This window comes from Candoia aspera, chromosome 2 (genome assembly GCF_035149785.1).
Source record: "Candoia aspera isolate rCanAsp1 chromosome 2, rCanAsp1.hap2, whole genome shotgun sequence".
NCBI classification, from domain to species: Eukaryota; Metazoa; Chordata; class Lepidosauria; order Squamata; family Boidae; genus Candoia; species Candoia aspera.
The window spans coordinates 176,923,683-176,949,306 of record NC_086154.1 but is presented as its reverse complement, the minus strand read 5'-3'; positions in this window follow the sequence as shown (position 1 = coordinate 176,949,306).

The following is a 25,624-nucleotide window of genomic DNA, read 5'->3' as shown; positions in this document are numbered from 1 at the left end:
AATCATTACATAAAGCTGAGAATCCATAAAACTCTTACCACTAACCTCCTTCCAGTGCTACTGTGAGGAGATAAAGTTAGTGATGACTGAACCTACTTCCCGCTCAGGAGAGAGTGAGGACTCCAGCGTGGGGGAGACGGCTTCCATGAGGCAAAGAAGGGAAAGGACCCTCACCCCTGAATCGGAGGAACTGTCGGAAGCCTCGGATGCCAGCTCAGCCACAGCGAAAGCGGTAAAGTCCAAGGTGGTCAGAAAGGATGAGGGAACCCTGCCCGGAGCGCCCCAGGCACCTGTGAAGGCAAGGTATCCGCTGTCCCCAGATGTGGCCATAATGGAGAGGAGTGATTCGGATGGCTCCGAGGCCAGTGAGAAATCCCAGAGGCTAGAAGCCAGAGTAAAGTCTTTGGAAGACATGATGGAAAGAATGTCATTTGCGAGGGGCAGCCAGGACAGAGGAAGAAGGGAACATCGCTACAGACGGACATCCCCATCTGTTTCTCCCTCCTCCCCCCCGAGGGTGAGGAGGAAAGACCGGAGGAGGTACTGGGGGGGATCACCACCGCGCAGTCCCAGGCAGGTGTCCCCATCGCCCCCGCGGCGGGCGGAAAATGCAGGGAGGGGATGAAGCAGGGATCGGAAGAAAAGTCCCAAAGTCGGAGTTGCGAGTCCTTCTCCCCCTCGAGAGAAGAGGTCTCCAGAGCCCAGGAGGAGAGCCAGGCGGAAAAAGAGGAAGAGCAGCCCACAAAGAGCCCGGTATAGGGATTTCACTGTCAAATTTGATGGGAATCCTACAAAACTGTCATTCTTCCTGACTAATGCGAAAAGCTATATGGAGGAGTTTGGGAGGCTGTTTCCTTCGGAAAGGGCAAAGATAAACGCTGTAGCTACCCAACTGGAGGGGAGGGCAGCTGATTGGTTTGTCCAATTAGCCGAGATGGATGCCCTGGAGTTGGATGACTTCAGAGACTTTCTATGGGCGCTAAAAATGCACTTTGCTGATCCGCTAGCAAAGGAGAAAGCAAAGGTGGCCCTGCGGGAGTTATTCCAGGGGTCTAAGTCCGTGGCTGATTATGCCCTCGAATTCCAAGCCCTAGCGGTGAAAGTGGACAATTGGTCACACATTACTCTAATAGAAATGTTCAAAGATGGACTGAGACCTGAGCTACTGAGATGGGCGTTAGGAAGGGCAGACCCAGGCACGCTATACGACTGGATACAGCTGGCGGCGAATGTCGAGCAAGCCCAGGCTAAGTTCGCACAGACCAGGAGGGGCCCGAAGCAGATGGCCATGACAAAGATGGGCAAGGCATCCGGGACCACTGGCAGGGTGGGACGGACGGCCTGGCAGGAGGAAAGAGAGAGCCGGTTTGCAAAAGGGCAATGCCTGCGATGTGGGAAAGAGGGACACCGAGCAGCGACGTGCCCACAGAGGAAGACCGAAGAGCGCCCGGCAAAGCCGTCAGCAAAATCCCCCTCTGGGCACAGGAAGATGAAGGCAGCGATGGCTGAAACGGAGCCAGAGAGCATTCCTTTCTATGAGGACGAAGGGGATCTCGAGCCGTCTCAGCCGGCGGGAAACGCCAGCCACCTGCCCTAAGAGGCGCCACGGGGCAGGTGGTAGAGGAGGGGCACGATCACGCTTCGGTGAGTGGAAATTTCCCTATGCTGACAGTGAAGGTGAAATTGGGGTCCCGCACACGAACTGTTGAACTGTGGGTGATGATGGATTCAGGGTGTTCGTGGTGTTTAATTCACCCTGACGTGGTGGCTGCCTTGGAGCTTCCCACGTTTCCATTGAAACGCCCCATGATCTTTACCCAATTGGATGGGTCTACGGCGGGGGGAGAGCTGGCAACTCACTCCACAGGGATGGTGGCATTGCAAATGGGAAGTCACTGGGAAAAGCTGCCTTTTGTGGTGGCGCCTGTGGGGGGTCCGTTTGTCGTTTTGGGGATGCCTTGGTTTGTTCAACAGAACCCGCATATAAACTGGGTGCACAGGACTGTGACTTTTGCAGATGGGTTTTATAAAGCACCGGAGGGGGATGAATTGGACAGCGGGGACGTGGGGAGGGTGGCAGTGGCCACTCCGCACCGCCCTACCGATCTGTTAGAAGGGTTGCCGGAGCAATACCAGGACTTTGCGGATGTATTTGGTGAAAAGGAAGCGGATCAGCTACCGCCACACCGAAAGACTGACTGTGCCATAGACTTTCTCCCTAATGCAAAGTTGCCTAAGCCAAAAATTTATGCTATGACCCAGAAAGAGCTGGAAACGCTAAGGGAGTTTGTGGATAAAAATCTGGCTAGAGGTTTTATAGAACCAGCAAATTCCCCAGTGGGGGCGCCTGTCCTATTCAGACCAAAGAAGGATGGAACTTTGAGACTATGTACGGATTTCCGTGGGCTGAATGCAGTATCAATATTAAATAAATATCCAGTCCCATTAATCAAGGATATGTTATCACACCTGTCAAAGGAGAAAATATTCTCTAAGTTGGATCTGAGGGAGGCACATTTCCGCATTCGCATTAGGGAGGGGGATGAATGGAAAACTTTCAATTGTCCCCTAGGCTCTTTTCAATATAAGGTGTTACCTTTTGGGTTGGCGGGAGTGCCTGGGGTTTTTATGCAATTGATTAATGAGGTCTTGCATGACCATTTGTTCAAAGGTGTATTAGTATATTTGGATGATGTATTAATCTATACTGAAACAATGGAAGAACATGTAAAGCTGGTCAGACAGGTGCTCAGCAAACTGAGAAAAGCTGAATTGTACACTAAATTGCCTAAATGTGCTTTTCATAAATCTCAAATTGACTATTTGGGTTATAGAATTTCAGACAAAGGTATTGAAATGGATCCAGCTAAGATTGAGGCCATTTTGGCATGGGAGGCACCATGTACACGGAGACAACTCCAAAGTTTTCTGGGTTTTGCGAATTTCTATAGGTCCTTCATACAGGGGTTTGCGGACACCGCCCTCCCCCTCACTGAGTTGCTTAAAACCAAGGGGCAGGGGGACACCTGGAGATCAAGGAATCCGGGGGCATTATTGAAATGGGCGCCTGCATGCCAGCTGGCTTTTGACAAGCTTAAAAAACTGTTCACAGCAGAACCCATTTTGCAGCATCCAGATCCGAACAAACCATTTGTGGTGCAAGTGGATGCCTCTGATTTTTCCATTGGAGCTCTCCTGCTGCAAGCAGATGAATCCGGGTGCCTAAAGCCTTGTGCTTATCTCTCTCGTAAATTCACTGAGACTGAAAGGTGCTGGCACGTTTGGGAAAAAGAGGCTTTTGCTGTTAAAGCTGCTTTAGACACTTGGTGCCATCTGTTGGAGGGAGCTACCCATCCATTCGAGGTTTGGACTGATCACAAAAACCTCGAAGCACTCAGTGCACCTCGTAAGCTTAACCCAAAGCAAATCAGATGGGCGCAATTCTTCAGCCGTTTTAATTTCAAGTTGAAATTTATTCCAGGGAAGAAAAACTTTCTGGCTGATGCGCTGTCCCGCAGACCCCAGGACTCCAGCACTGTGCCGGATGTAATAGGGACTCTCTGGACGGAACCGCAATTGAGTCTGGCAGCGGTCACTCGCAGCCAGACTCGTGCACAGCGCTCAGACGCTTCAGGTTCACCCTGTCTGGGACGGTTGCCAGTTCCCTCAGATTTGCAACAACAGTTTCTTTCCCAGCTGAAATCTGACACTTGGTTACAAGCAAATTTACACAATGTTACTTTTGACAAGGATTTTGCTTGGAAAAATGATTGCCTCTATGTGCCTGAAGTTTTGCGCAAAGACATTTTGCTCCGTTGCCATGATGACAAACTAGCAGGGCATTTTGGGTTTGTTAAAACACTTCATTTGGTTAGGCGCCAATTTTGGTGGCCCACAATAAGGTGGGATGTTAAGGACTATGTTGCCTCCTGCCCTGTTTGCGCTGCTTCCAAACGGAAGGTGGGTAAGCCTCAAGGTTTGCTCCAACCAGTGGCCAGTCCCTCTCACCCCTGGGAGGAAATCTCTATGGATTTTATCGTGGATCTGCCTCCAAGTCAGAGAAAAACTGTGATTTGGGTTGTCAAATACTTTTTCTCAAAGCAAGCCCATTTCATTCCATGTGCTTCCATTCCCTCAGCACAGCAGCTTGCCCGGCTTTTCTTTGTACACGTGTACAGGCTCCACGGGAGCCCCTCCCGTTTGGTGACCGACAGAGGCACACAATTTACTTCCCAATTTTGGCGGGCTTTTATGAAATTGGTGGGCACTAAACAAACCCTATCCACTGCGTCGCATCCTGAGACTGACGGAGCCACGGAGGCTCTTAATTCTACGTTGGAACAATATTTACGTGCTTTTGTTAATTATCAGCAGGATAATTGGGTCGATCTTCTCCCCTTTGCTGAAGTCGCCTATAACAATGCAGTGCATCAGAGTACTGGTCAAGTGCCATTTCGCACTGTCTTTGGCCGTGACTTCGTACCCATTCCTGAGCTGCCCCAACCAACATCTCCTCCTTTGTCCCCTGCAGACTGGGCTGCACATCTGGGAGACTCCTGGCCAAAAATAAAGCAAGCTCTTGCTGATGCCCAAGCCACTTATAAATGCTATGCTGACACCAAACGGGCACCTCAACCACCTTTCCAAGTTGGAGATAAAGTCTACCTCTCCACGAAATTTATTAAATCACCCCAACCTTCTAAGAAACTGGCACCAAAGTTCGTGGGGCCTTTTCCTATTGTTGCACAAATTAATCCTGTTACTTTTAAGTTGGACTTGCCTCATAATCTGAAACATTTGCACCCTGTTTTTCATTGCAGCTTGCTCAAACTGGCATCCGCTCCCCTCCCCGCCTGCTCCTATCATGATTGATGGTCAGCAACATTTTGAAGTGCAAGAAATTTTAGATTCTCGACGCCTTCGTTCTACCTTACAATACCTGGTCCGATGGAAGCATTTCCCACATCCTGAATGGGTTGCTGCTCACCATGTTCGCTCACCTGTTTTAGTTACTCGGTTTCATACTGCCTATCCTGATAAGCCTGCTCCTTAGGTTTGCATTTTTTGGGAGGGCAATATGTCATGTTCATCGTTTCAATGTTCTGTATACATCGTAACGTTTCGCATGTCACTTTTCTAACCCGTGTTTGCAGGTTGGAACTTTCCAGCCATGCCAGGCTGTAATCTGCTTACTGCAACTGTGGAATGCATGTTTGGGTTATTGCCTCTGTTCAAGGTTACTTTCTCAGGCCGATGTGGGTAACGGTTGCTAACACCTGGGAGGGGGTGGTTGCTAAGAGGGAGGAGGGGCGGGGCTGGTTTTGAAGCGAGGGGTTTTAGTTTGTATTTGGCGTGCTTTTGCTCATTCTCAGTTCTCTTCGTATTTGCATACTATTCTTTCAATAAATCAGTTTTCATAAAGAATCCCCTTGTGAGACTGAGTATGTCAGAATAGGCAATCATTACATTGCCTTTGTGTGGCTCCACCTTGTCCTAGTCTGTCCTAGTCTGTCTGTCTGCCTGTCTGTCTCTATTCCCCCCATCTCCAGAGTTTCTCGAACTTCGCAACACTGTGACCCCCTAAAATGATAAATGAGTTTTGTGACTCCTCCATGAATAACACTAAATAATAAATAAATGCAGCACTCTGGTTGGACAATAGTTTTGACAGAAGGCTAAACCTCTCAGCCAAAGTGGAAGTGAGTTTTGCCAGTGCCCTAGCTTTGCCTGCTCAAACCTGATCAGCTTTAAAACATTTTCCTGACTCCCCTTAAGTTGTCTGTGACCCCAGGGTTGAGAATGTCTGTAATATAGTATAGAAAAAGAAATACAGGAGAGAAAAAGAAATGGGAAAAAAGAGGGGAAAAGGCAAAGAACACACATATAAAAAAACAAAATGACCCCACCCCTCAAATCTTGTTTTTTAAATAAAGCATCATACCTTGACTACGTAGAATAATATTGCTTATTCTCCCACATTATGTAAAAATGAAGCTCTGGAATGAAGAAACTCCACAGTCTTCAGTTTCTCTGCAGCCTTCAGGACATATGAGAGCAGGAGATACTAGACTGCTCACCCATGGACACAGACGTCCATGACCAGATAACTTTCCTATCTCTGCTCCGAAAAGAGCATCAAATTGTGGTTTGATGCTGACAGTTGCACAGCAACAACAATAACAAAACTGGAATGAGAGTTGCCATTAATTTTACATTTCAATGACAAGTCTTTTAAGGGGAAGAATATTACAGAGTTAGAATATAGCATTTTAAGAAGGGAAGAAGTCTTTATTGGCGTTAGATCTTCAAGAAAGCTTTCAATTTGAGACTCAAAAAAGGAAGTTTAGTTGAGGTTTTGTTTTTATAAATCATAAGAGGATGATGGATTTGCTAACTTCGTTTTTTTTCATATAATTTTTATGAAGTATTTTAAAACAAGGATAAAAACTAACAAGAACTAATATAGAAAGAAAGGTGCGAAAAGAATGAAAAGAAATAGAAAGAAGTGGTTTCTGATTTTCTTTATAGCAATTAAAAGTCCCAATCCAAAGTTACTTATGGTTACTAAAAAAAAAAAACCTTCTCTTTTTACTATTATCTATTTTTTCTAATCTTCAAAACCAGAAATCATAAATTCATTTTTGTTCTGTTTCATGCAAAAAGTCTACGAGGGATTTCTAATCAGCAATTACTGTAGAATTTGTCTCTTCTCTAATAAAAGAACTCCATTTCACCATCTCTGCAAGCTCCATCATCTTCACCATCCATCCCTCCATTGTGGATAATACCAAATCTTTCAGGATTTGCTAACTTTGTAGTAGATGTTCACCTAGATACTACAAATAGGTCACTGAGTTTCCATTATACTGAAGGATATGTTTTAAATAATGAATGAAAATACTGATGCTCGTCAGCAGTTGATACTGTACAGTATTTACAGGTTTGTTTTTAAGACCACCACATTTCCCTTCACTGGCTTATTAGTCATTCAAAACACCTTGAAGAACCTGTCCTAGAAGAGCTAGTTAAATGGCTTTTTGCCAATGATTTGTGTGTTTAAGCGCACTTTCTTAACCCCAAAAATATTTTTTTACAAGTTTAGCTACATCTTCATAATTATTTTTTTATTTGGAAAAGGCAGGTGGCATTTACTGTGACTATTGTTGTTCTAGATAAATCCACGTACTCATAAAATGGCCTTGTAACCACTTTTATTTTAATGTATTCATGAAATTTCTTGATAACGTGCTTATAGAAATATCATTATGCAGGCATCCCATTAAGAAAATGCTTAAGGTGTTTCTTTATAGCCTGGTGTTTAATGGCTTTCCTTGCCATCTAGTGAAGTCATTCTCCTGCACTTATTGAACAGAGTTTTTCTTCCTGGCAGATGCATCACTTTGGAAAACTGAACTAGGATTGGGGAAATACAGCTTGGAACATTTTGCTTGGCTTGTGGCTGTAGTATAATGTCTGGGATGGTAGCCACATTAAAATCTATTAAAAAGTGTCAACATTTGGGATCAAAGTGGATCAAATTTTCAGGATTTCTCTGTACAGGATTTCTCTGTTTGCTTTCCTGTTTCCCCCCTAAAGGTAAAGGTAAAGGTTTCCCTTGACGTAAAGTCCAGTCGTGTCCGAATCTAGGGGGCGGTGCTCATCTCCGTTTCTAAGCCTTAGAGCCGGCCGTAGACACTTCCGGGTCATGTGGCCAGCATGACGACACGGAACGCCGTTACCTTCCCGCCAAAGCGGTACCTATTGATCTACTCACATTTGCATGTTTTCGAACTGCTAGGTGAGCAGGAGCTGGGACTAGCAACAGGAGCTCACCCTGCTGCGCGGTTTCGAACTGCCGATCTTCCGATCGGCAGCTCAGTGGTTTAACCCGCAGCGCCACTGCGTCCCTATCGTTTCCCCCCTACTTTCTGTTTTAAATTGGACTTTCAGGCAAGCCAAAATTAAGTATATTAAGCTGTGATTGCATACTCTCTGATTGGACAGTAAGTCTTTTTGAAGTTAATCAAGACTACATTGTTAGAATCCCATTGATTTCAATACAGAAGTGTAATGTGAGATCATTGGAAAAGAGCTCAACCTGCTGGATTGTGCACACACACACACCACCCCTGCATTGCAATATTTCTTTAGAAATTGCAACAGAAGTTTTTTGGAATCCAACTGCATCAAGATAAGGTTTTGGATTTGAAGGCCTTAAAATGGCATGAACTTTTTCAGTAACTGTTAAGTGTCCTGATGGCTTGGCAAGAGCTATCTATCTATCTATCTATCTATCTATCTATCTATCTATCTATCTATCTATCTATCATCTATCTATCTATCATCTATCTATCTATCTATCATCTATCTATCTATCTATCTATCATCTATCTATCTATCTATCTATCATCTATCTATCTATCTATCTATCTATCTATCTATCTATCTATCTATCTATCTATCTATCTATCTATCTATCTATCTATCTATCTAGGAAACTTATATGGTCACCCATCTTACACACCATAACTCCAGGTGGCTCACAGCAACAGCAATAAACATAATATATAAGAAACTATAAAAAACCCAACATCCAAAAAACAGTGCATGGTGCCCTAAAGCAAGACTCCTAAACAACAATAACAACAACAATCACTGGGCTCCAACCTCACCCCATCCCAATGGTTGGGAGAAGAGCCACCTTTTTATGATCTTCCGGAAATCTAGAAGGGTGGAGGCCTGCTGGATATCAGATGGAGGGTGTTCCACAGGGCAGGGGTCACTACTGAAAATGCATGTTTCCTAGGTCCCACTGTGTGTGTGTACATACCTTCAAGTCAGTGTTGACTCCTGACTGCCTGGACTAGCCCCTGTGGTTTTCTTGGCAAGATTTCGGAAGTGGCTTGCCATTGCCTGCTTCCTAGGGCTGAAAGAGAGTAACTGGCCCAAGGTCACCCAGCTGGCTTTGTCCCTAAGGCAGGACTGGAACTCACACTCTCCCAGTTTCTAGCTTGGTGCTTTAACCACTATACCAAACTGGTTCCACTAGATGAAAACAAGGGAAGGGACCTGGAGCATGCCCACTCTATCCACCTGGTGGAACAGGAGAGGCAGTCCCATAGGTAACCTGACCCTGTGTCTTGCAAGGTTTAAAGGTGATAACCAGCACCTTGAATTGCATACAGACATAAACTGGAAGGCAATGCAGCTTGTGTAGCAGTATGTCATGTTCACTGTTTCAATGTGCACTGTACATCGTAACGTTTCACGTGCCATGGCGCTGACGCGCGTTTCTGTTTGGGAGGGAGCTGCTGTGAAACCTTGTGCCAAGCTCTGTATCTAAGTTCATTTCAATGGAATGTGTTTGGGTTATGTGCTCTGCTCAAGGACTTTTCCCCCAGACCATCAGAAGCCATTAGGAGCACCTGGGATTGTGAGGTTGGGAAGATTCTATGGGGGGAGGGATCTCATTTGTACCGAGGGTTTTTAGTTTGCATTTGGTGCGCTTTTATCATTCTCAGCTTTCTTTGTGATCCTGCATACTATTCTTTAATAAATCAGATATCTTTGAATTCCTGCTCATGAGTCTGAGAGTGTTTTAGAATAGGCAAACATTACATAAAGCTGAGAATCACCAAAGTTGTACCGTTAGCTCCTACCAAGATTAGTTTCTTGTGAGGGAAAATAGTTAACGATGGCCAAGTCCAAGCTCACAACCAGGGGACTTGAGGAGCCGGCTAGCTTGATGCCCGAGTCGACGGTCAAGAGCGGAGAACTGAGCCTCACCCCAGAACCTTCAGGTTTCCAGCAGGATTCGAGTTCCAGCCCTGAGGTGGAGGAATCTGATGATGGGGGAGAACCGGAGCAACCGGCACCCAGTGAATTGCCCGCAGAGTTGATCACCTGGGATGAAATGGGAGAACCCCAGCCAGGGACATCCCAGGCATCCTGGAAGTATCGGCTCCTGCTGACCCCAGACATAGAATCCACCACGGTATCAACAGAGAGACAGCCTAACACACGAGGGAGGGAGGAATCTCAAACCCCTGAAAGGCTAAGAGTGGTGGAGGCCAAAATAGAATCAATGGAGTACATGTTAAGAAACCTGTCTCTATCACTGGGGGGGCAGGGGAGGCGCGAAGGAGATCCCAGCTTCACGCAACCATCCCCCATCATCCCACACGGACTGCTGGCAGAGCGGGGCCGGAGATGGGTCCGGAATGAATCTCCACTCCGCAGAGCTCTACCACCAGTGTCCCCACCCTGAAGAGGGAGAACTACTGTAACCTGGGGCCCAACCACTCAAGCAGCCGCCGATTCCGCTCCAACAGGAGTGGGGGTGAGAGACTTTTCTGTCAAGTGTGATGGGGATCCAACCAAGTTATCTTTCTTTCTAACCAATGCTAAAAGTTACATGAGGCAGTTTGGAGCACACTTCCCTTCCAAAGAGGCTAAGATAACTGCCATTGCCACCAAGTTGAAGGGCCGAGCGGCTGACTGTTATGTTCAGTTAAGTGAGGCTGACTCCCCTGAGCTTGAGTATTTCGAGGACTTTATGGGGGCGTTAAAGCTGCATTTTGAGGATCCTCTGGCCAAGGCAAGAGCTAAGAAGGCGCTGAAGGATCTTACCCAGGGCCAGCTGTCTGTAGCTGATTATGTCCTGGAGTTTAAGGCTTTAGCTGGGAAAATCCCCGACTGGTCTCAGTCAACCTTAATAGAACGGTTTAAAGAGGGACTCAACTGGGACATCCGGTGGTGGGCGTTGTGTAGAGATGACCCAGAGTCATTGTATGAATGGATCTGTCTGGCTGGCAAGGCTGAGCACACCCAGCATACCTTCATGCAAACCAGATGACCTGAAAAACCACCAGCCACCATGAGGGGACCCCGAAATGCTGCAACCGCTGCCCGGCCAGGCTATAGAGCCTGGGAAGAGGAGAGAGATCGGCGCTATGTGAGGGGTCAGTGTCTCCAATGCGGAAAGGAAGGGCATCGAGCAGCTGATTGCCCAAAAGCCAAGGCTGGAGGTCGAGAGGACAAGCTGCTGGCCAAATCGCCCCCCCCCCTCGCGGCAGATGACAGCAGCCAAGGGCGCAACCGACGCTAAGGAAGTATTCTACTTCTCGGGAGAGGCTGAAGATGACTCTAAGGAGCCGGCGGGAAACGCCAGCCACCTGCCATGAAGAGCGCCTGTGGGCAGGTGGAGGAGGATGGGCGCGAGGATGCTATGGTGAGTGCTGACTGTCCCACTCTAGCAGTAAAAGTGAAATTGGGCTCCTGCACAAAGACTACAGAAGTTTGGGCTTTAGCTGACTCTGGGTGTTCCAGGTGTCTGATTCACCCTGATCTGGTTGCTGCTTTGGACCTGCCTAGCTTCCCCCTTCAGCAGCCTTTGATCTTCACACAGTTGGATGGTTCAACAGCGGGGTGGGGGGCGGCAACCCATTTCACTGGAACTGTCACAATGCAAATGGGCAGCCACCGTGAGACTTTGAAATTCGTAGTAGCATCTGTTGGCAATCCCTTGGTAATTCTGGGGATCCCCTGGTTGAACTATTGAAGCCCATATATAAACTGGGAACACAGAACTGTGACTTTTAAAGATGGGTTTTACCAAGCTCCTACAGCGGAGAGAGCTTCATGTGAGGGGGTTGGAAGGGCTGCAATCGCCACACCGTGCCCTAGCTTGGCACATTTAGAAGGCTTGCCCAATTGATACCAAGACTTTGCAGATGTTTTTGGGGAAATGGAAGCAGATTAGCTACCCCCCCCCATCGGAAAACTGACTGTGCAATAGAGTTGGTTCCCAACGCTCAATTGCCCAAGCCAAAAATTTATCCAATGACTCAGAAGGAGCTTGAGGCATTATGGGACTTTATTGACAAAAATCTGTCAAGGGGGTTTATTGAACCTGCAAATTCCTCAGTTGGGGCCCCTGTGCTATTCTGAGAAAAGAAAGATGGCTCGCTTCGACTCTGTACGGTCTATTGGGGGTTAAATTCCATCCCAATTTCCAACAAGTACCCTCTTCCACTCATGAAGGACATGTTAGCTCACTTGTCTAAGGGCAAGATTTTCTTCAAGCTCAATCTTCGTGAAGCCTATTTCCGCATCCGCATACGAGCTGGAGATGAGTGGAAAACCGCTTTTAATTGCCCACTGGGTTCACTTCAGTACAAAGTCCTCCCTTTTGGGTTGGCAGGGGCGCCCGGAGTCTTCATGAAATTGATTAATGAAGTATTACATGATCATTTGTTTAAAGGGGTCCTGGTTTATTTAGATGATGTTCTCATTTACACTGAAACTGAGGAGGAACACGAATGCCTCCTCAAACAGGTGTTAAGCAAGCTTAGAAATGCCAAACTCTATGCCAAGCTTTCCAAATGTGAGTTTCACAAGACCCAACTTGACTATCTAGGCTATATGGACCCTGAAAAATGGACCCTGAAAAAATTCAGGTGATTTTAAGTTGGGAATGTCCCCGCACCCGGAGGCAATTGCAAAGTTTCCTCGGGTTCAGTAATTACTATCGCCAATTTATCTAGGGGTTCGCTGAGATTGCTTTGCCCCTCACTGATTTACTCCGTACCAAGGGCTTGGGGGAGACACGTAAAGTAAAAAACCCTGGGGCAGTGCTGATTGGACGCCTGAATGCCAGGCAGCATTTGAGAAGTTGAAAACCCTCTTCACTGTTGAGCCTATTCTACAGCACTCTGATCCTGAACGCCCCTTTGTGGTCCAAGTTGATGCTTCTGACTCCTCAGTTGGGGCTATATTGTTACAGAGAGATTCTGAAAATCACTTAAAACCCTGCGCTTATCTGTCCAGAAAATTTTCTGAAACTGAACGCCGGTGGCATGTTTGGGAAAAGGAGGCTTTTGCTGTAAAAGCCGCTTTGGAGGCCTGGCGTCACCTCCTGGAAGGTGCTAAATGCCCTTTCGAGATTTGGACCAATCACAGGAATTTGGAGGCCCTCCGCACCCCCCGGTGTCTCAGTCCTAAACAAATTCGCTGGGCTCAATTTTTCAGTCGCTTTAACTTCCAGTTAAAATTTATTCCGGGAAAGAAAAACTTTCTGGCCGATGCTTTGTCACATTTACCTCAGGACCTTGACCACGTGGCGGATGTGGTTGGGACTGTTCTCACTGAACCACAACTGGGCTTAGTTGCTGTCACTTGGAGCCAGACCCGTGCGCAGGCAACCCCGCCCCCAGCCCAGTCTGGGAAGCGGAAAGTGCAAGTTCCTTGCCAGTTACAGAAAGACTTTTTCCAAGCGCTGAAATCTGACACTTGGTTGCTAGCTAATAAAGACAGTTTCTTTTGAAAATGGTCTGGCATGGGTGCAACACTGTGTAATGGTTGCCTAATCCCAAATACTCAGTCTCACAAGCTCGGGCTTAAAGATTACTGATTTATTAAAGGAATAGTATGCAAATACAGAGAAAGCTGAGAATGAGCAAAAGCACGCCAAATACAAACTTAAAAGCCTTGCCTTCAATCCAGTCCCGCCCCAAGCACCCGTCAGCACGCACCCCCTCCCAGGTGCTAGGAACCGTTACACGTGCCTGGGAAAGTAACCTTGAATAGGATTGCAAACCCAAACATACATTCCAAAGTTCCAAAACAAAGCAGAGCGCAGGAATGGAAAAACCCAGAAATGAGCCAGGCGGGTATACACGGAAAACGGCTTGACATGTGAAACGTTACAATGTTAACAGAACATTGAAAGGGGGAACATGACACACTGCCTTTATGTACCCGAAACTTTAAGACCTGACATTTTACAGCGTTCCCATGATGATAAACTTGCTGGGCATTTTGGTTTTGTTAAAACATTGCATTTGGTTCGTCGTCAATTCTGGTGGCCTACCTTGAGACGCGATGTAAAAGACTATGTGGCTTCCTGTCCTGTTTGTGCGATGTCAAAACGTAAGGGGGGGAAACCACAGGGGCTTCTACAGCCAGTGGCCAGCCCGTCCTGTCCCTGGGACGAGATTTCTATGGATTTTATTGTGGATCTTCCTCCCAGTCAGAAGAAAACTGTCATTTGGGTTGTAAAAGATTTTTTTTTCCAAACAGGCCCATTTCATTCCATGTGCATCCATCCCGTCTGCCCCGCAATTGGCGCGCCTATTTCTCATCCATATCCACCGTCTCCACGGTAGCCCCTCCCGTTTGGTCAGCAACCGCGGGACAGTTTACTTCCCAGTTTTGGAAATTGTTTTTAAAATTGATTGGCACCAAACAGGCGCTATCCACCTTGTCCCATCCTGAGACTGACAGATCTACTGAGATTTTAAACTCCACCCTTGAACAATTTCGTAGAGCATACATTAACTACCATCAGGCCGATTGGGTGGAGTTACTGCCTTTTGCTGAAGTGACTTACAACAATGCTGTCCATCAAAGTACCGGGCAAACCCCTTTTCATGTGGTTTCTGGTCACGACTTTGTTCCCATCCCTGAACTGCCACAACCCCCTTCCCAAACATGTTCTGCCTCTGACTGGGCTGTTAAGCTGGCTGATTCCTGGCCGGTGATTCAACAGGCTTTGGCTGATGCCCAGGCTGCTTACAAGTTTCAAGCCGATAAGCATCGTTCCTTGCAACACGACTTCAAGATTGGGGATCAGGTGTATCTATCTACCAAATTTATCAAGTCACCACGACCCTCTAAAAAGCTTGCTCCCAAGTTCATTGGTCCTTTCCCTATTGTTGGTCTTATCAATCCAGTTACTGTTAAGTTGGATCTGCCTCACAATTTGAAACGCTTGCATCCTGTTTTCCATTGCAGCTTGCTCAGTGGTGTAATGTGAGCAAACTGAGGAGTGCCTGAGGCTGTGCACACTGTTGCATTCTAGACCACTTGTAATTTCTGGATGGTCTTTAAGGGCAGTGTCATGTAGAGAAAGTTGCAATAATCCAACTGGGAAGCAACCCAGGCATGAGTGACTGTGAACAAGGGGTCCCTGTCCAAGAATGGACACAATTGGTGCACAAGATATAATTGTACAAAGGCCCCCTTAGCCACAGTGGTCACCTGTTTCTCAAGCATGAGCTGTGAATCCAGAGGACCCCTAAATTGTGTGCCAGATCTGTCCAGGGAACTGCTACCCCATCAAGAGTCAAAGATCTGAGAGGGCCAAAACCCAAAGCCACTCCATCTTGCTATGGTTGAGATGGAGCCATATATAGTAACATAATCTTGCAAGTCTGACTGTTCTTCCCCGTCTCCCTCTTTTATATATATGTGAATTAGAGGAGGGTTATGGACATTGCTGATGAAGGAGAGGGTCCCCTCAGCAATGTCCATAACAAGGAGTGTCTATTTCAGCTTATTGTTGGGGAAGGTGTGTGCTACAATAAAGCATTGTTTACCATTCTCTTCTTCACTGTGGTGTGTCCAGTCCTTGGAAAACAAAGAACACTCACAGTCTGTAAGTTCCAAGGAATGGATAGCAAAATAAACAAAAAGGGTGGCTTATATAAATGTGCATCTGCCCACTCTGTTATATAGAAGTGAGAGTTGGGTATGTCAGGAGAAACCCAGAAGTAAACTGAATTCTGTGAGAAGTTGTTACTTAAAAAATGTGTGTGGTACAATAAGAAAAGAAAGAGTAAAGAATAAATGGTTGCTGATTCAATGTGGACTAAATATAAAAATAACTGACCAGTATGAAAGAAATACGTTGAAAGTGTTTGGTCATATAGAGAGAATGAATGAGGATCAAAAAGTTGAATGAAAAAAGAGTAAATGATTGGAGAGGAAGAGATGGTTGGATGGAATTGATGAAATCCTCAAAAGGAAAGTGGTGAGAAGTGTACGGAAACAAGAATGCTTTGTAAGGGTAGAAAAGTACGGAGAACTATTTATTTTATACTTCAAATTTAGTCACTGTCCAACTCACTCAGAGAGCGACTTTTTACAATAAAAACAAGAATAAATAATCCATAAATAATCACTAAAATACAATAAAAAGAATATTCTTAGATAAAAATACAGTCCTGGTGGTGTTAAAAGATCTTAATTTATGGGAGCATCTTCAAGGTGCTAACCACCCCCAGGACTGGTTCCTCCTCACCATTCAGGTATCATGAATGGTGTTGGTGTAAACTAGACATAGTTAGATTTTCTTTTCTTTTTTCTTATCTCCTGCCTCAAATTCCTCTTGCCTGCAACTTTATTCTTTTTCCGCACCTTGCACAATGTTGCTTACCCTGAAAAGGAATAATGTGATAGGTATATATTAAACTACCTGTCAGGATAAATTGTCATCAAAGAGTTTTACTGCCCAAAAAATAATACTTAACATTTGAGTGTCCAAAACAATGGAAAAATATTAATAAAAACAACCTGGAAGTCAAAACAATTCATAAATTAATAACAACTAGATAAAACCATGAGCAATAAATAAAAAGATATCAAATAGTAGATATTTTGATTCAGGACCATACATTTAAAAATTGGTTTTTATTTTTATTTTCCCAATAATACTTAGCTTCTCTAGCTTAAAATAATGCATTTTTAATATGTGAAATTTATTTTGACTGTTTTTAGTAAGGGGGACCTCTATTTGAACGCCATTTTATTTTTAACCACTTTGAATGCCAGTTTGGAAAAAAAAATGGATATAGACCTATTTAGTAGTAATAAGAAAAATACTTGCCTCCTCTTTAAAAACAAGGGTAACTCTTCCTTGATAGAAATTTTAAAAATATCATATTTCTATGGGATTTTTTTTTCTTTCACCTTATCCTCGCAGAGATGAAACATGTAAACTTCATATCTTAGTCCAGGTTTGCCCAGAATCCTTAGCACTGCCTAAATGCTGCAAGGAGATTCTTCAGAATAGATGTCAAAATACAATGTTGTGTTGCAGGTAGAATATTTTAAAAACTCTGTAGTAATATATCTGAGTTGTTACCTGAGATGCTGTTATGATCAGCTTCAGGGGAAAATCTGTCAAGGGAAATGTTGGCTTAGTAGTTGTCTTAGCTTCTTCTGGCAGTTTCTTTCAGTCTTACCCCTTCAAAACCCAGGAGTCAAAAGTGCATGTATGTTACTTGTCTGTCTGACACCCAGAATGTCAAGCAGAAGCCTGCATTTATTAATGAAAAGCCAGCGGTGAATCTCAATTGCATGCAGATACAGGGCAAAAGCATTCTTATCAAAGGTTGTCATTAAATCCTTGTACCTCATCTTAGTGTCACATAACACCGTTAAGTGTAGGATAAATGGTGTCATTAGCTAGTGACATTGACTGGCATATGACTTGCATTCTCTGTGAAGTCTTTAATTTGTGAGTGATCTACGTATAGCACTAAAAGCCACTTAATCTGGTGTATCAGAATAAGGTGCAAAACGGAGAATGATAAATGAAGCTGAGCTCTTGTTCACTTAACATTCAGAGCAACTGTAACTTTTATGGCTACAACAGAATCAATTTACCGCATTTAAGAAGACGTTCTGTGATATTTGAAACTAGAAGCAATTTGCCCTAAATGAAAGAGGCTGACAGTGCAAGTTTAGGGCAGGACACTTTTTCTTCAGAGCATAATAAACCCAACCCATTGCTCTTAGAAGCTGACCAAATTGTTGTTCGTATATATTGATTGTAGCTTCATTATGACTCAGCCCAACCCTAGACTAAAATGGGGCAATTCAGGCTAGTTTCTAACTCATTTGAGGATTCAAAATACTTAACCAAGTTTCATTGCCCCATATGAAGTTTGGGAGCTTGGTGGAACTGGGAATTCTGGCACTGTGTTGAAATTAGAATTTTTGGCCCTTGTTCACCTTATACCTTAGTAGGGAAGGGGGAATAGGATTCAGGGATTCACTATTCTATTCTCACATCAATGTAGACCAGCCTTTCTCAACCTTTTGACCATGGAGGAACCCTTGAAATATTTTTCAGGCCTCGGGGAACCCCTGCACATTCAGGCTCAATATAGGCCAGAAGTTACAAAATCATTATATTTGTTTCATGTGTAGGCCTGTCTACATGCATTAACGGTGTTCTTAAACTACAAATAAGGAATGAAACTTGCCTCTTTAATGTGAAGTTGCCCAAATTTGAAATGATTTTTTAAATAAATCATGCTCTCCCAGGGAACCCCTAATGACCTCTCACAGAACCCTAGGGTTCCACAGAACCCTGGCTGAGAAACCCTGGCTTAGACATTATGATCCATTGCCCCAGTTACAGTCATTTGAGATGAGTAGTAAGACAGAGAGCTGTTTGCGGGGAACAGGATGGAGAGATTGAGGCATACATTAGCAATCATACTTTATTTAAGTGCAATAATTTATATGCTGGCTTCTGCTAGGACTCTAGGCACCTCTCAGTTAAAGAAAAAGAATGCACCACCATAAAATGTACAGATTAAGAGCAAGATAAAAGCTAACCTACACATGACTTCCAGCTGGGATGCACCTTCCCCTTGAAGACCTGCTGAAGAAGCACCAACTTGATTGCTTTCCGAAAAGACAACCAGGAAGGGACCATCCACACTTCAGGGGCTGTCATATCCTTCTTGCCCAGACAATTATTCTGAGTGTGATGGGGCTCTCACAGATAAACAATTCATTTATTTTTTTATTCCCTTTTGGTAACTCAGCTCCTTCAGCTTTCTTTTGCAATATATTGTATTGTAAATAATAGTTAATGCTTCCCTAGTTCACTGAGACTTGCAAATTAATCAGCTTCTTTTTTAAAGAATGTGTAAAATTGTAAGTAATATGTCTTGCTAGGTCTGCTTTCCTCCTGAGTTTTTTTTTTCATAAATAGTATTCGCAGCCATCCCATTCTGATTCTACTTGTGTGCTTATGTGTGTTAGGATATTAGATAGTGTCACTACAGAGATTGGGTTAGGTTTGGGACTGCTGTATTGAAAGGAGTATCTCTTCCCATCTGTTTCTCCTCATAGTCTCCCCATATTCATTTCTTTGGAGTTCTCTCAGCCTGATTTATAGTAAGTAGCTACTTGGAATAAAGATCTTCTGTTGTCCTGACTAAGCAAAGACCTCGCCAAGACGAGGAGAAAGTCTCTACTGTTTTATTATTGCTATTGTAGACAGAAAATCCTACCAAACTGAAGAAGCGTGGGGAAGCCCACACAGATAAACCCAAAACTCAAGGCCGGTCTGTTCTGGGTTTCTTTGAATGACAGCTCAAAGTCTCTAAACTACGCATGTGTTTTCCCCCCTGGATAGGGGCCCCCTCCTGCTCACCATCAGTACTCCTGACATCTGTGGCCTTCTGAGGGTTTTGCTATGAATTCCTCAGTAAGGATGGCCTGTGCCGACTTTATTATAATACTTTATATATGCCAACCTTGGGCCAGTCCCTCTCTCTCAGCCCAACTCCCCTCACAGGGTGGTGGTTGTGGGGAAAAGAGGAGGAGGAGGGAGTATTAGGTATGTTCGCCATCTTGAGTTATTTTTAAAAACAATAAAGGTGGGATAAAAATTAAATAAATAAATAATAAATAATAAATAAGATGTCAAGCCAACAGATTTATATATTTCTGGACATTTCAATCAACCTACAGGTTGCTTTTCTAATACGTTGGTGCTTAGAAACTTTTTATTCAGGCTGTCCCTTTTACTGTTTTCTTGTATTAGTGTAGTATTATGATATTTATTTTAATTATTCTGTTTTATGGGATATTTGAATTGTTTTAGAGTTTCTGGGGATTCTTGGTCTGTTGCAAATGTCCTTCTTGCAAGCCTGTTTTGAAGGGGTGAATATCCATTTTACACAGAAGTAAACAAAGGGTAGTTAAATTGTGCTGACAAAGAATTACTAGCAGATTTGGAGGCACTGCAGAAGTATTATTTATTTATAAGGCTGCCCTACTTACATATGGTGATTCCAGCATGCTTACAGAATTAAAAACCATAAAAACACAATACACACCCCATGGCAGCAGCAAACACATTCCTATCAGTCACTTGATTGGCTCTGAAGCAACCTGGGGTCCCCAGGCCCACTGACAAAACCATGTCTTCAGGGCCTTCCAAAAAAGGAGCAAAGAGAGGGCTAATCTTATTACTGGGAGAATCATGTTCCAAAGGGAGGGAGCCACCATGGAGAAAGCCCTTTTCCTCAGCCCCACTAGATGTACTTCCCTAACTGAAGGGACCTCCAACATACCTGCCTCCCCACTCTGGTGAGCCACATGGATGTGACTGGGAAAGGGTGGTCTTGCAAACAACCTGGCCACAAGCCATGTGGGGCTTTAAAGGTGATAACCAGAACCTTGAATTGGACCCAGAAGCAAATTAGCAACTAGTCTGAGGAGTTGTTATGGACAAAAGACTATGGAGCTTGATAACCTCTGGTGGTATCTTTGAAATTTGGCACATTTCTTCCCTTCAAAGTTTGCTGTTAAGTTTCACCTGGATCTGGTGAAAAGCAAAAAACCAAAACACAACAAAAGAGCAGGACAAAACATTGAATAAACCAGATTCTAAAGCTGTATCCCAAACTTCCCTGCACCAGTTTCTAAGAAGTTTGTCACATTATGTCCTAGCATAATTTTCTAATGTTTCTACAAATGTTCTATTCTGATGAGAAACAAAATAAAAAATTATAGTTGTTGTTAGGCCTTTATGCTTTGTTCATGCTAGGCAGCTGGAGGCTGGAGTTCTGCTTTTCTTAATTAAAGCTTCAGAATTAGGAATCAATTGGAAAGGCAAACATCCCCCTATGGATAAGCACAAGGAGAGTGTGGCTACTTTTGGAGAAGTTTTCAGTTCTAATACTGAGCAAGTTCTTGATTAAAGATCTAAAATGTGCAATGAAACATCTGCTAATTTCAGGAGATAGTCACTCTAGTACAGTGTATCTCAACCTTAGTAACTTTAAGCTGCACGGACTTCAACTTGCAGAAGTCCCCAGCCAGCATGCTGGGAGTTGAAGTCCACACATCTTAAAGCTGCTGAGGTTGAGAAATACTGTTCTAGCATATCCATCACTTAATTTCATGCTTGGTGGAGACAGACCATCACAGGGAAAGCCACCTATTGTCTCAAGCAGCATGTATTTTTGTGGTGTCCATTTACACGTCCTACTTCCACCTACTAGTCACCTGGTAGTTTGTCTAGGGAAATCATACAACTGTGAGGTTCAAACTGGACCCCGATCTGGAAAAATAAGTAGTTTTAAGCAAAATTTAGCAAAGGAGGCTTCAGCTTAGCAAAAAGTGGAGATAGGGATATTTAATCCTTCCTATGGTGATATGCAGATGATACAACTTTGCTTGCTGGAAGTGAAGAAGACTTGAAGTACTTGCTGATGAAGATTAAAGACTGTAGTCAGCAATACAGACTACTGTACATCTGAATGTGAAGAAGACAAAGGTACTCACAAATGGACCGATAAACAATATCACAATAAATGGAGAAGAAATTGAAGTCGTCAACAGTATCAGTCTACTCAGATCAACGATCAATGCCAAGGGAAGTAGTAATCAAGAAATCAATCAAATGACGTATTGTGCTGGGAAAATCTGCCATCAAAAACCTATCTAAAGTTTTCAGAAGTAAAGACGTCAGTTTAAAAACAAAGGTGCGTCTGACTCATGCCACGGTCTTCTCAATTGCCACATATGCCTGTGAAAGCTGGACATTAAAAAAGGAAGATAGAAGAATTGATGCATTCCAATTGTGGTGTTGGCGAAGATTACTGAAAATACCATGGACTGCCAGAAGAACAAACAAATCAATTTTAGAAGAAATACAACCAGAATGTTCCCTAGAGGTGAAGATAACTAGGCTTAGACTCTCATATTTTGGGCACGTCATCAGGAAAGACCGATCGCTTGAAAAGGACATCCTGTTTGGTAAAGTTGAGGGCCAGCGGAAAAGAGGAAGACCTTCAGTGCGATGGATTGATACAATTACAGCTACAATGGATGCAAACATTGGAACAGTCAGGCACATGGCGCAAGACCGAACAGCATTTCGTTCTGTTATACATAGGGTCGCCATGAGTCACAAACGACTCAATGGCAACTAACAACAACAACATGGCTAAACCTTTCCCTCTCCAACCTATTTGCAAATCCTTTCTGAGGGAAAAATGACTTGAGGCTTGAGGGTAGGAGTTAGAACTCTTTCTACTGATTCTTGCATCCAAATTATATCCATCTCAACAATTTTAAGCTGATTGGGGTAAAGTTCAATCTGCCACTGATGGACATATGGCCTGAGCACGTGGGACTAAAGTAGATCCTAGATTGTCTGATTGCTGTGGATATTCATGAAAAAATAAGAGTGAAGCAGATTCAGAGTCTTCCTTTTTGCAAAGTTGAATTGGTATTTGTCATTTTACAGAAACAATGGGAATATTATCCTGTTGCCTTAGAAATCCAACTCTGAGTAGCCTGATCTTATTCTTTTCTGTTTTGGATGGGTGAATGAATTATCTTCCTTACTAGTACAGGCTGTAGAAAAGTGATGTTTATGGAGAATAAATGCCTTATATCTATATATTACCCTTCAGTTTTACAAAGACGACTAAAAAAACATTACCATCATGAAAGTAGCTTATGAACACGAGCCAAGTCTGCATTAAGACTGGTTGGAAAACAGATCCAGTGATAGAATATCCAGGAAGTATGGTGGGAGCAAGATGCCTCTGTTAGTAGTAACAGGACAATCATGATAAATGAGGAGACTACAATAGTCCTTTGGTGGCTGCAATCAAGCTGTTCAGCCTCAACAGGCCATAGGGCAGAGAAGTAATTAAGAAGTAACTTTTGCTGTCTTGGACTATCTGAGTGGGAATTTTTTTTTTCTTGGAAGTCAAATTTTACGATGAAATATTACCAGCATTTCCCTCCCAAATAGTTGTTGATTTGGTTAGAAAAGGATAAGGAGAAAACAAAAATTGATTTTTCCTCCTTCTGTTGTTTAACAAATTTGTATGGAATGCTAGACGTAAAATCAATGATGGAGTTTGCAATACATGCAGAGTCGTAATTGCTGTGTAATAGTATGGCATGTTTTAATATCTTTAGGGTGCTATCCAATTCCCACTGAATCTTTTCTTGACTACATCAACATTCAATCAACATTATTAAACCTTGTAACCTTCTTCACAGGAACCGAATAAGTAAACATAAGCAGGTAAATATGTCCTTTCCTGGAGGTCATATTGACATTAAGTTCCCAGTCACAGCTCTTCAGAGATCTATGTAGAAAATTATAGTGGATGTAAGTTTTACTGGCAGAGAGTATACATAAAAATGAATTAGAATGCCTGTATGGATGGAGCTACTGATACAACTCCTAGGCCTCAAAAAAAAAAAAAAAAAAAAAAGCAGCAGCTCTTCATTTGTTTGAATATGTGTTTCTTGTTGCAGCATATTAGACTGTAATTTTTCTAACTTGTTACAGATTTGTTCCCCCCCTTTTTTAATATGAATTCATTTGCATTCTGACTTCTTAAAATTCCGTGCTTCATGCTAGACAAAATATTTTTCAAGTTATTTTCCCAGTGTTAAAAGCTTCTTGCACGGTAATAAGCATCCTAGAGAACAAGTACATAAAAGAATAATGCTTAAGTGGTTAGCATGGATCTACATTTTAAAAAAAACCCCAACAGCCATAATACAAAAGATAAAAGCAAAAAGTCTCCACCCCCACCTGTTATTAAGAAAATATTAACACAGGACTATAGTGTTCCTAGAATAGAATTGCCAAAGTTTATGAAAGTCATGTCTTATCTCATAGCAGTGAAGCCAATTCAGCAGCCTGCTAGAACCACTGAAATGGAGCAGAGCTTAACACAACTTAGAAGCTGGCACAGAAAAAGAAAATTATCTTAGATAGCTTCAATGAGCATGCCAGAGAAACACAGGTTATTGCTCTTACACATTCAGCCCTCCCAAGCATAAAGAATCACATGCTTAGACACAGTAGGTTAAGAAGTAAAAAGAAGCTTACTGACTTTATTCGTTGTTGCTTCTGCTACATCCATCTTAGTGGAAAAGATGAAGTTCCTTTGTTCTTCTTTTCCTACTAATCACATAGTTTGCCCTAAACTCTCAGCCCTACAGCTGCCAAGAGGTATGTGGAAGAAAGGGGCAGAATCCCTCCTCAAGGCCCAAGCACATGGCCCTGATGAAGAGAGCAGCATCCATGCTGCCTCCCCCTGGGTGGAGAAGAGGGAAAGAGGAAGTGGGAGTGGCAACAAATAGCTTCCTCAGAGTTGCATTGTGGGGCAACTTACATGTTAATGTGGTATGCTGAATTTGCCAAAACTTCCAACAAGCAGAATGTAGGAAGAATTTGAATCCTAGATGGGTGTTGCAAGCAAAATAAGACTTCTTTTTATATTTGCAAAGTACTTGTCAAGCACATTCAATCAGGACTCAGCAATAAATCAGATATCCTGACATTTCACAGCTCAGCTCAACTTCTCAGCTTGACTAGGAAGAACTCACTGATATAGCTTGGCTTTATTATAGACAAAATTAAGCCTCAGCACAACAGTTGATTGCCCACAGCCAGTGCAAAGATGAACTTAAATTTATATCCTCATGAGCTCAAACTTGAGACTTCTTCTTCCCATCATTCCACATTTATGGATACTCAACATTGTGCTTGATGGACTTGAAGCCAAGCAGTTATTATATTTACATAATGCCCATCTTTGGCCTGGGAAGTCTATGGTCCACCTTAGCCCTTATGTAGAATGTAGCAGGGTTTGGGCCATCTGGACTTCCAGAGGGATGCTGTTCCAGAGTGTGGAAGGAAGGAAGGAAGGAAGGAAGGAAGGGGATAGATGATGATGAGAGGTAGAGCTAGATCTCAATCTCTGTGGAAATTCTTTATTTACATCACTCTGGGTGGTTTTAAAAGGTTAACACAACAGTGTTATAATCCATAATGTCCAAAGGCAAACAATAATCCCAATTTATAAAAACAGCATTAACTAGCAGGGCTGGCCTAACCTTCTGGCCCAGACTCCTGGGGGAACAGCCAGGTCTTCATTGCATTATAAAAGGCTAGCAGGGTGGGGCCATCTGGATTTCCAGAGGGATGCTGTTCCACAGGGCAGGCACTGCCACAGAGAAAGCACAACTTCTAGGTCCAAGAAGGTTGCATATTTTGATGGAGGGACCTAGAGCATGCTATCCCTGCTAGATCTGGTGGAGCAAGCAGAAACCATGGGAGACAGATGATTCTTTAAATGCCATATATGGTTTTATAGGTGTTCATCAGCAGCTTGAATCATACCCAGAAACCCACTGGAAGCCAGTACAGTTTATGGAGCAGTGGTATTATGGGCATTATGAGAAATGCCAAAAACCGCCCACAGCATTACATTCTGGACTGACTGCTGCTTCCGGATACTCTTCAAAGATGGCCCAAGTAGAGAGCATTATAGTAATCCAAGTGGGAGGTGACTAAGGCATGAGGCATCATGAGCACGACCTTCTGGTCCAGGAATGGGCAAGGTTGGTGCACAAGATGTATAAAGGTCCTCTTAGCCATGGCTACCACCTGCTCTTTGAGCGGAGCCATGAGTTCAGGAGCACTCCCAAACTGTACATCAAGTCTGACTAGAGAAGAATACCCTTAAGGCAGAATTCAAATTGAAAAATCTCT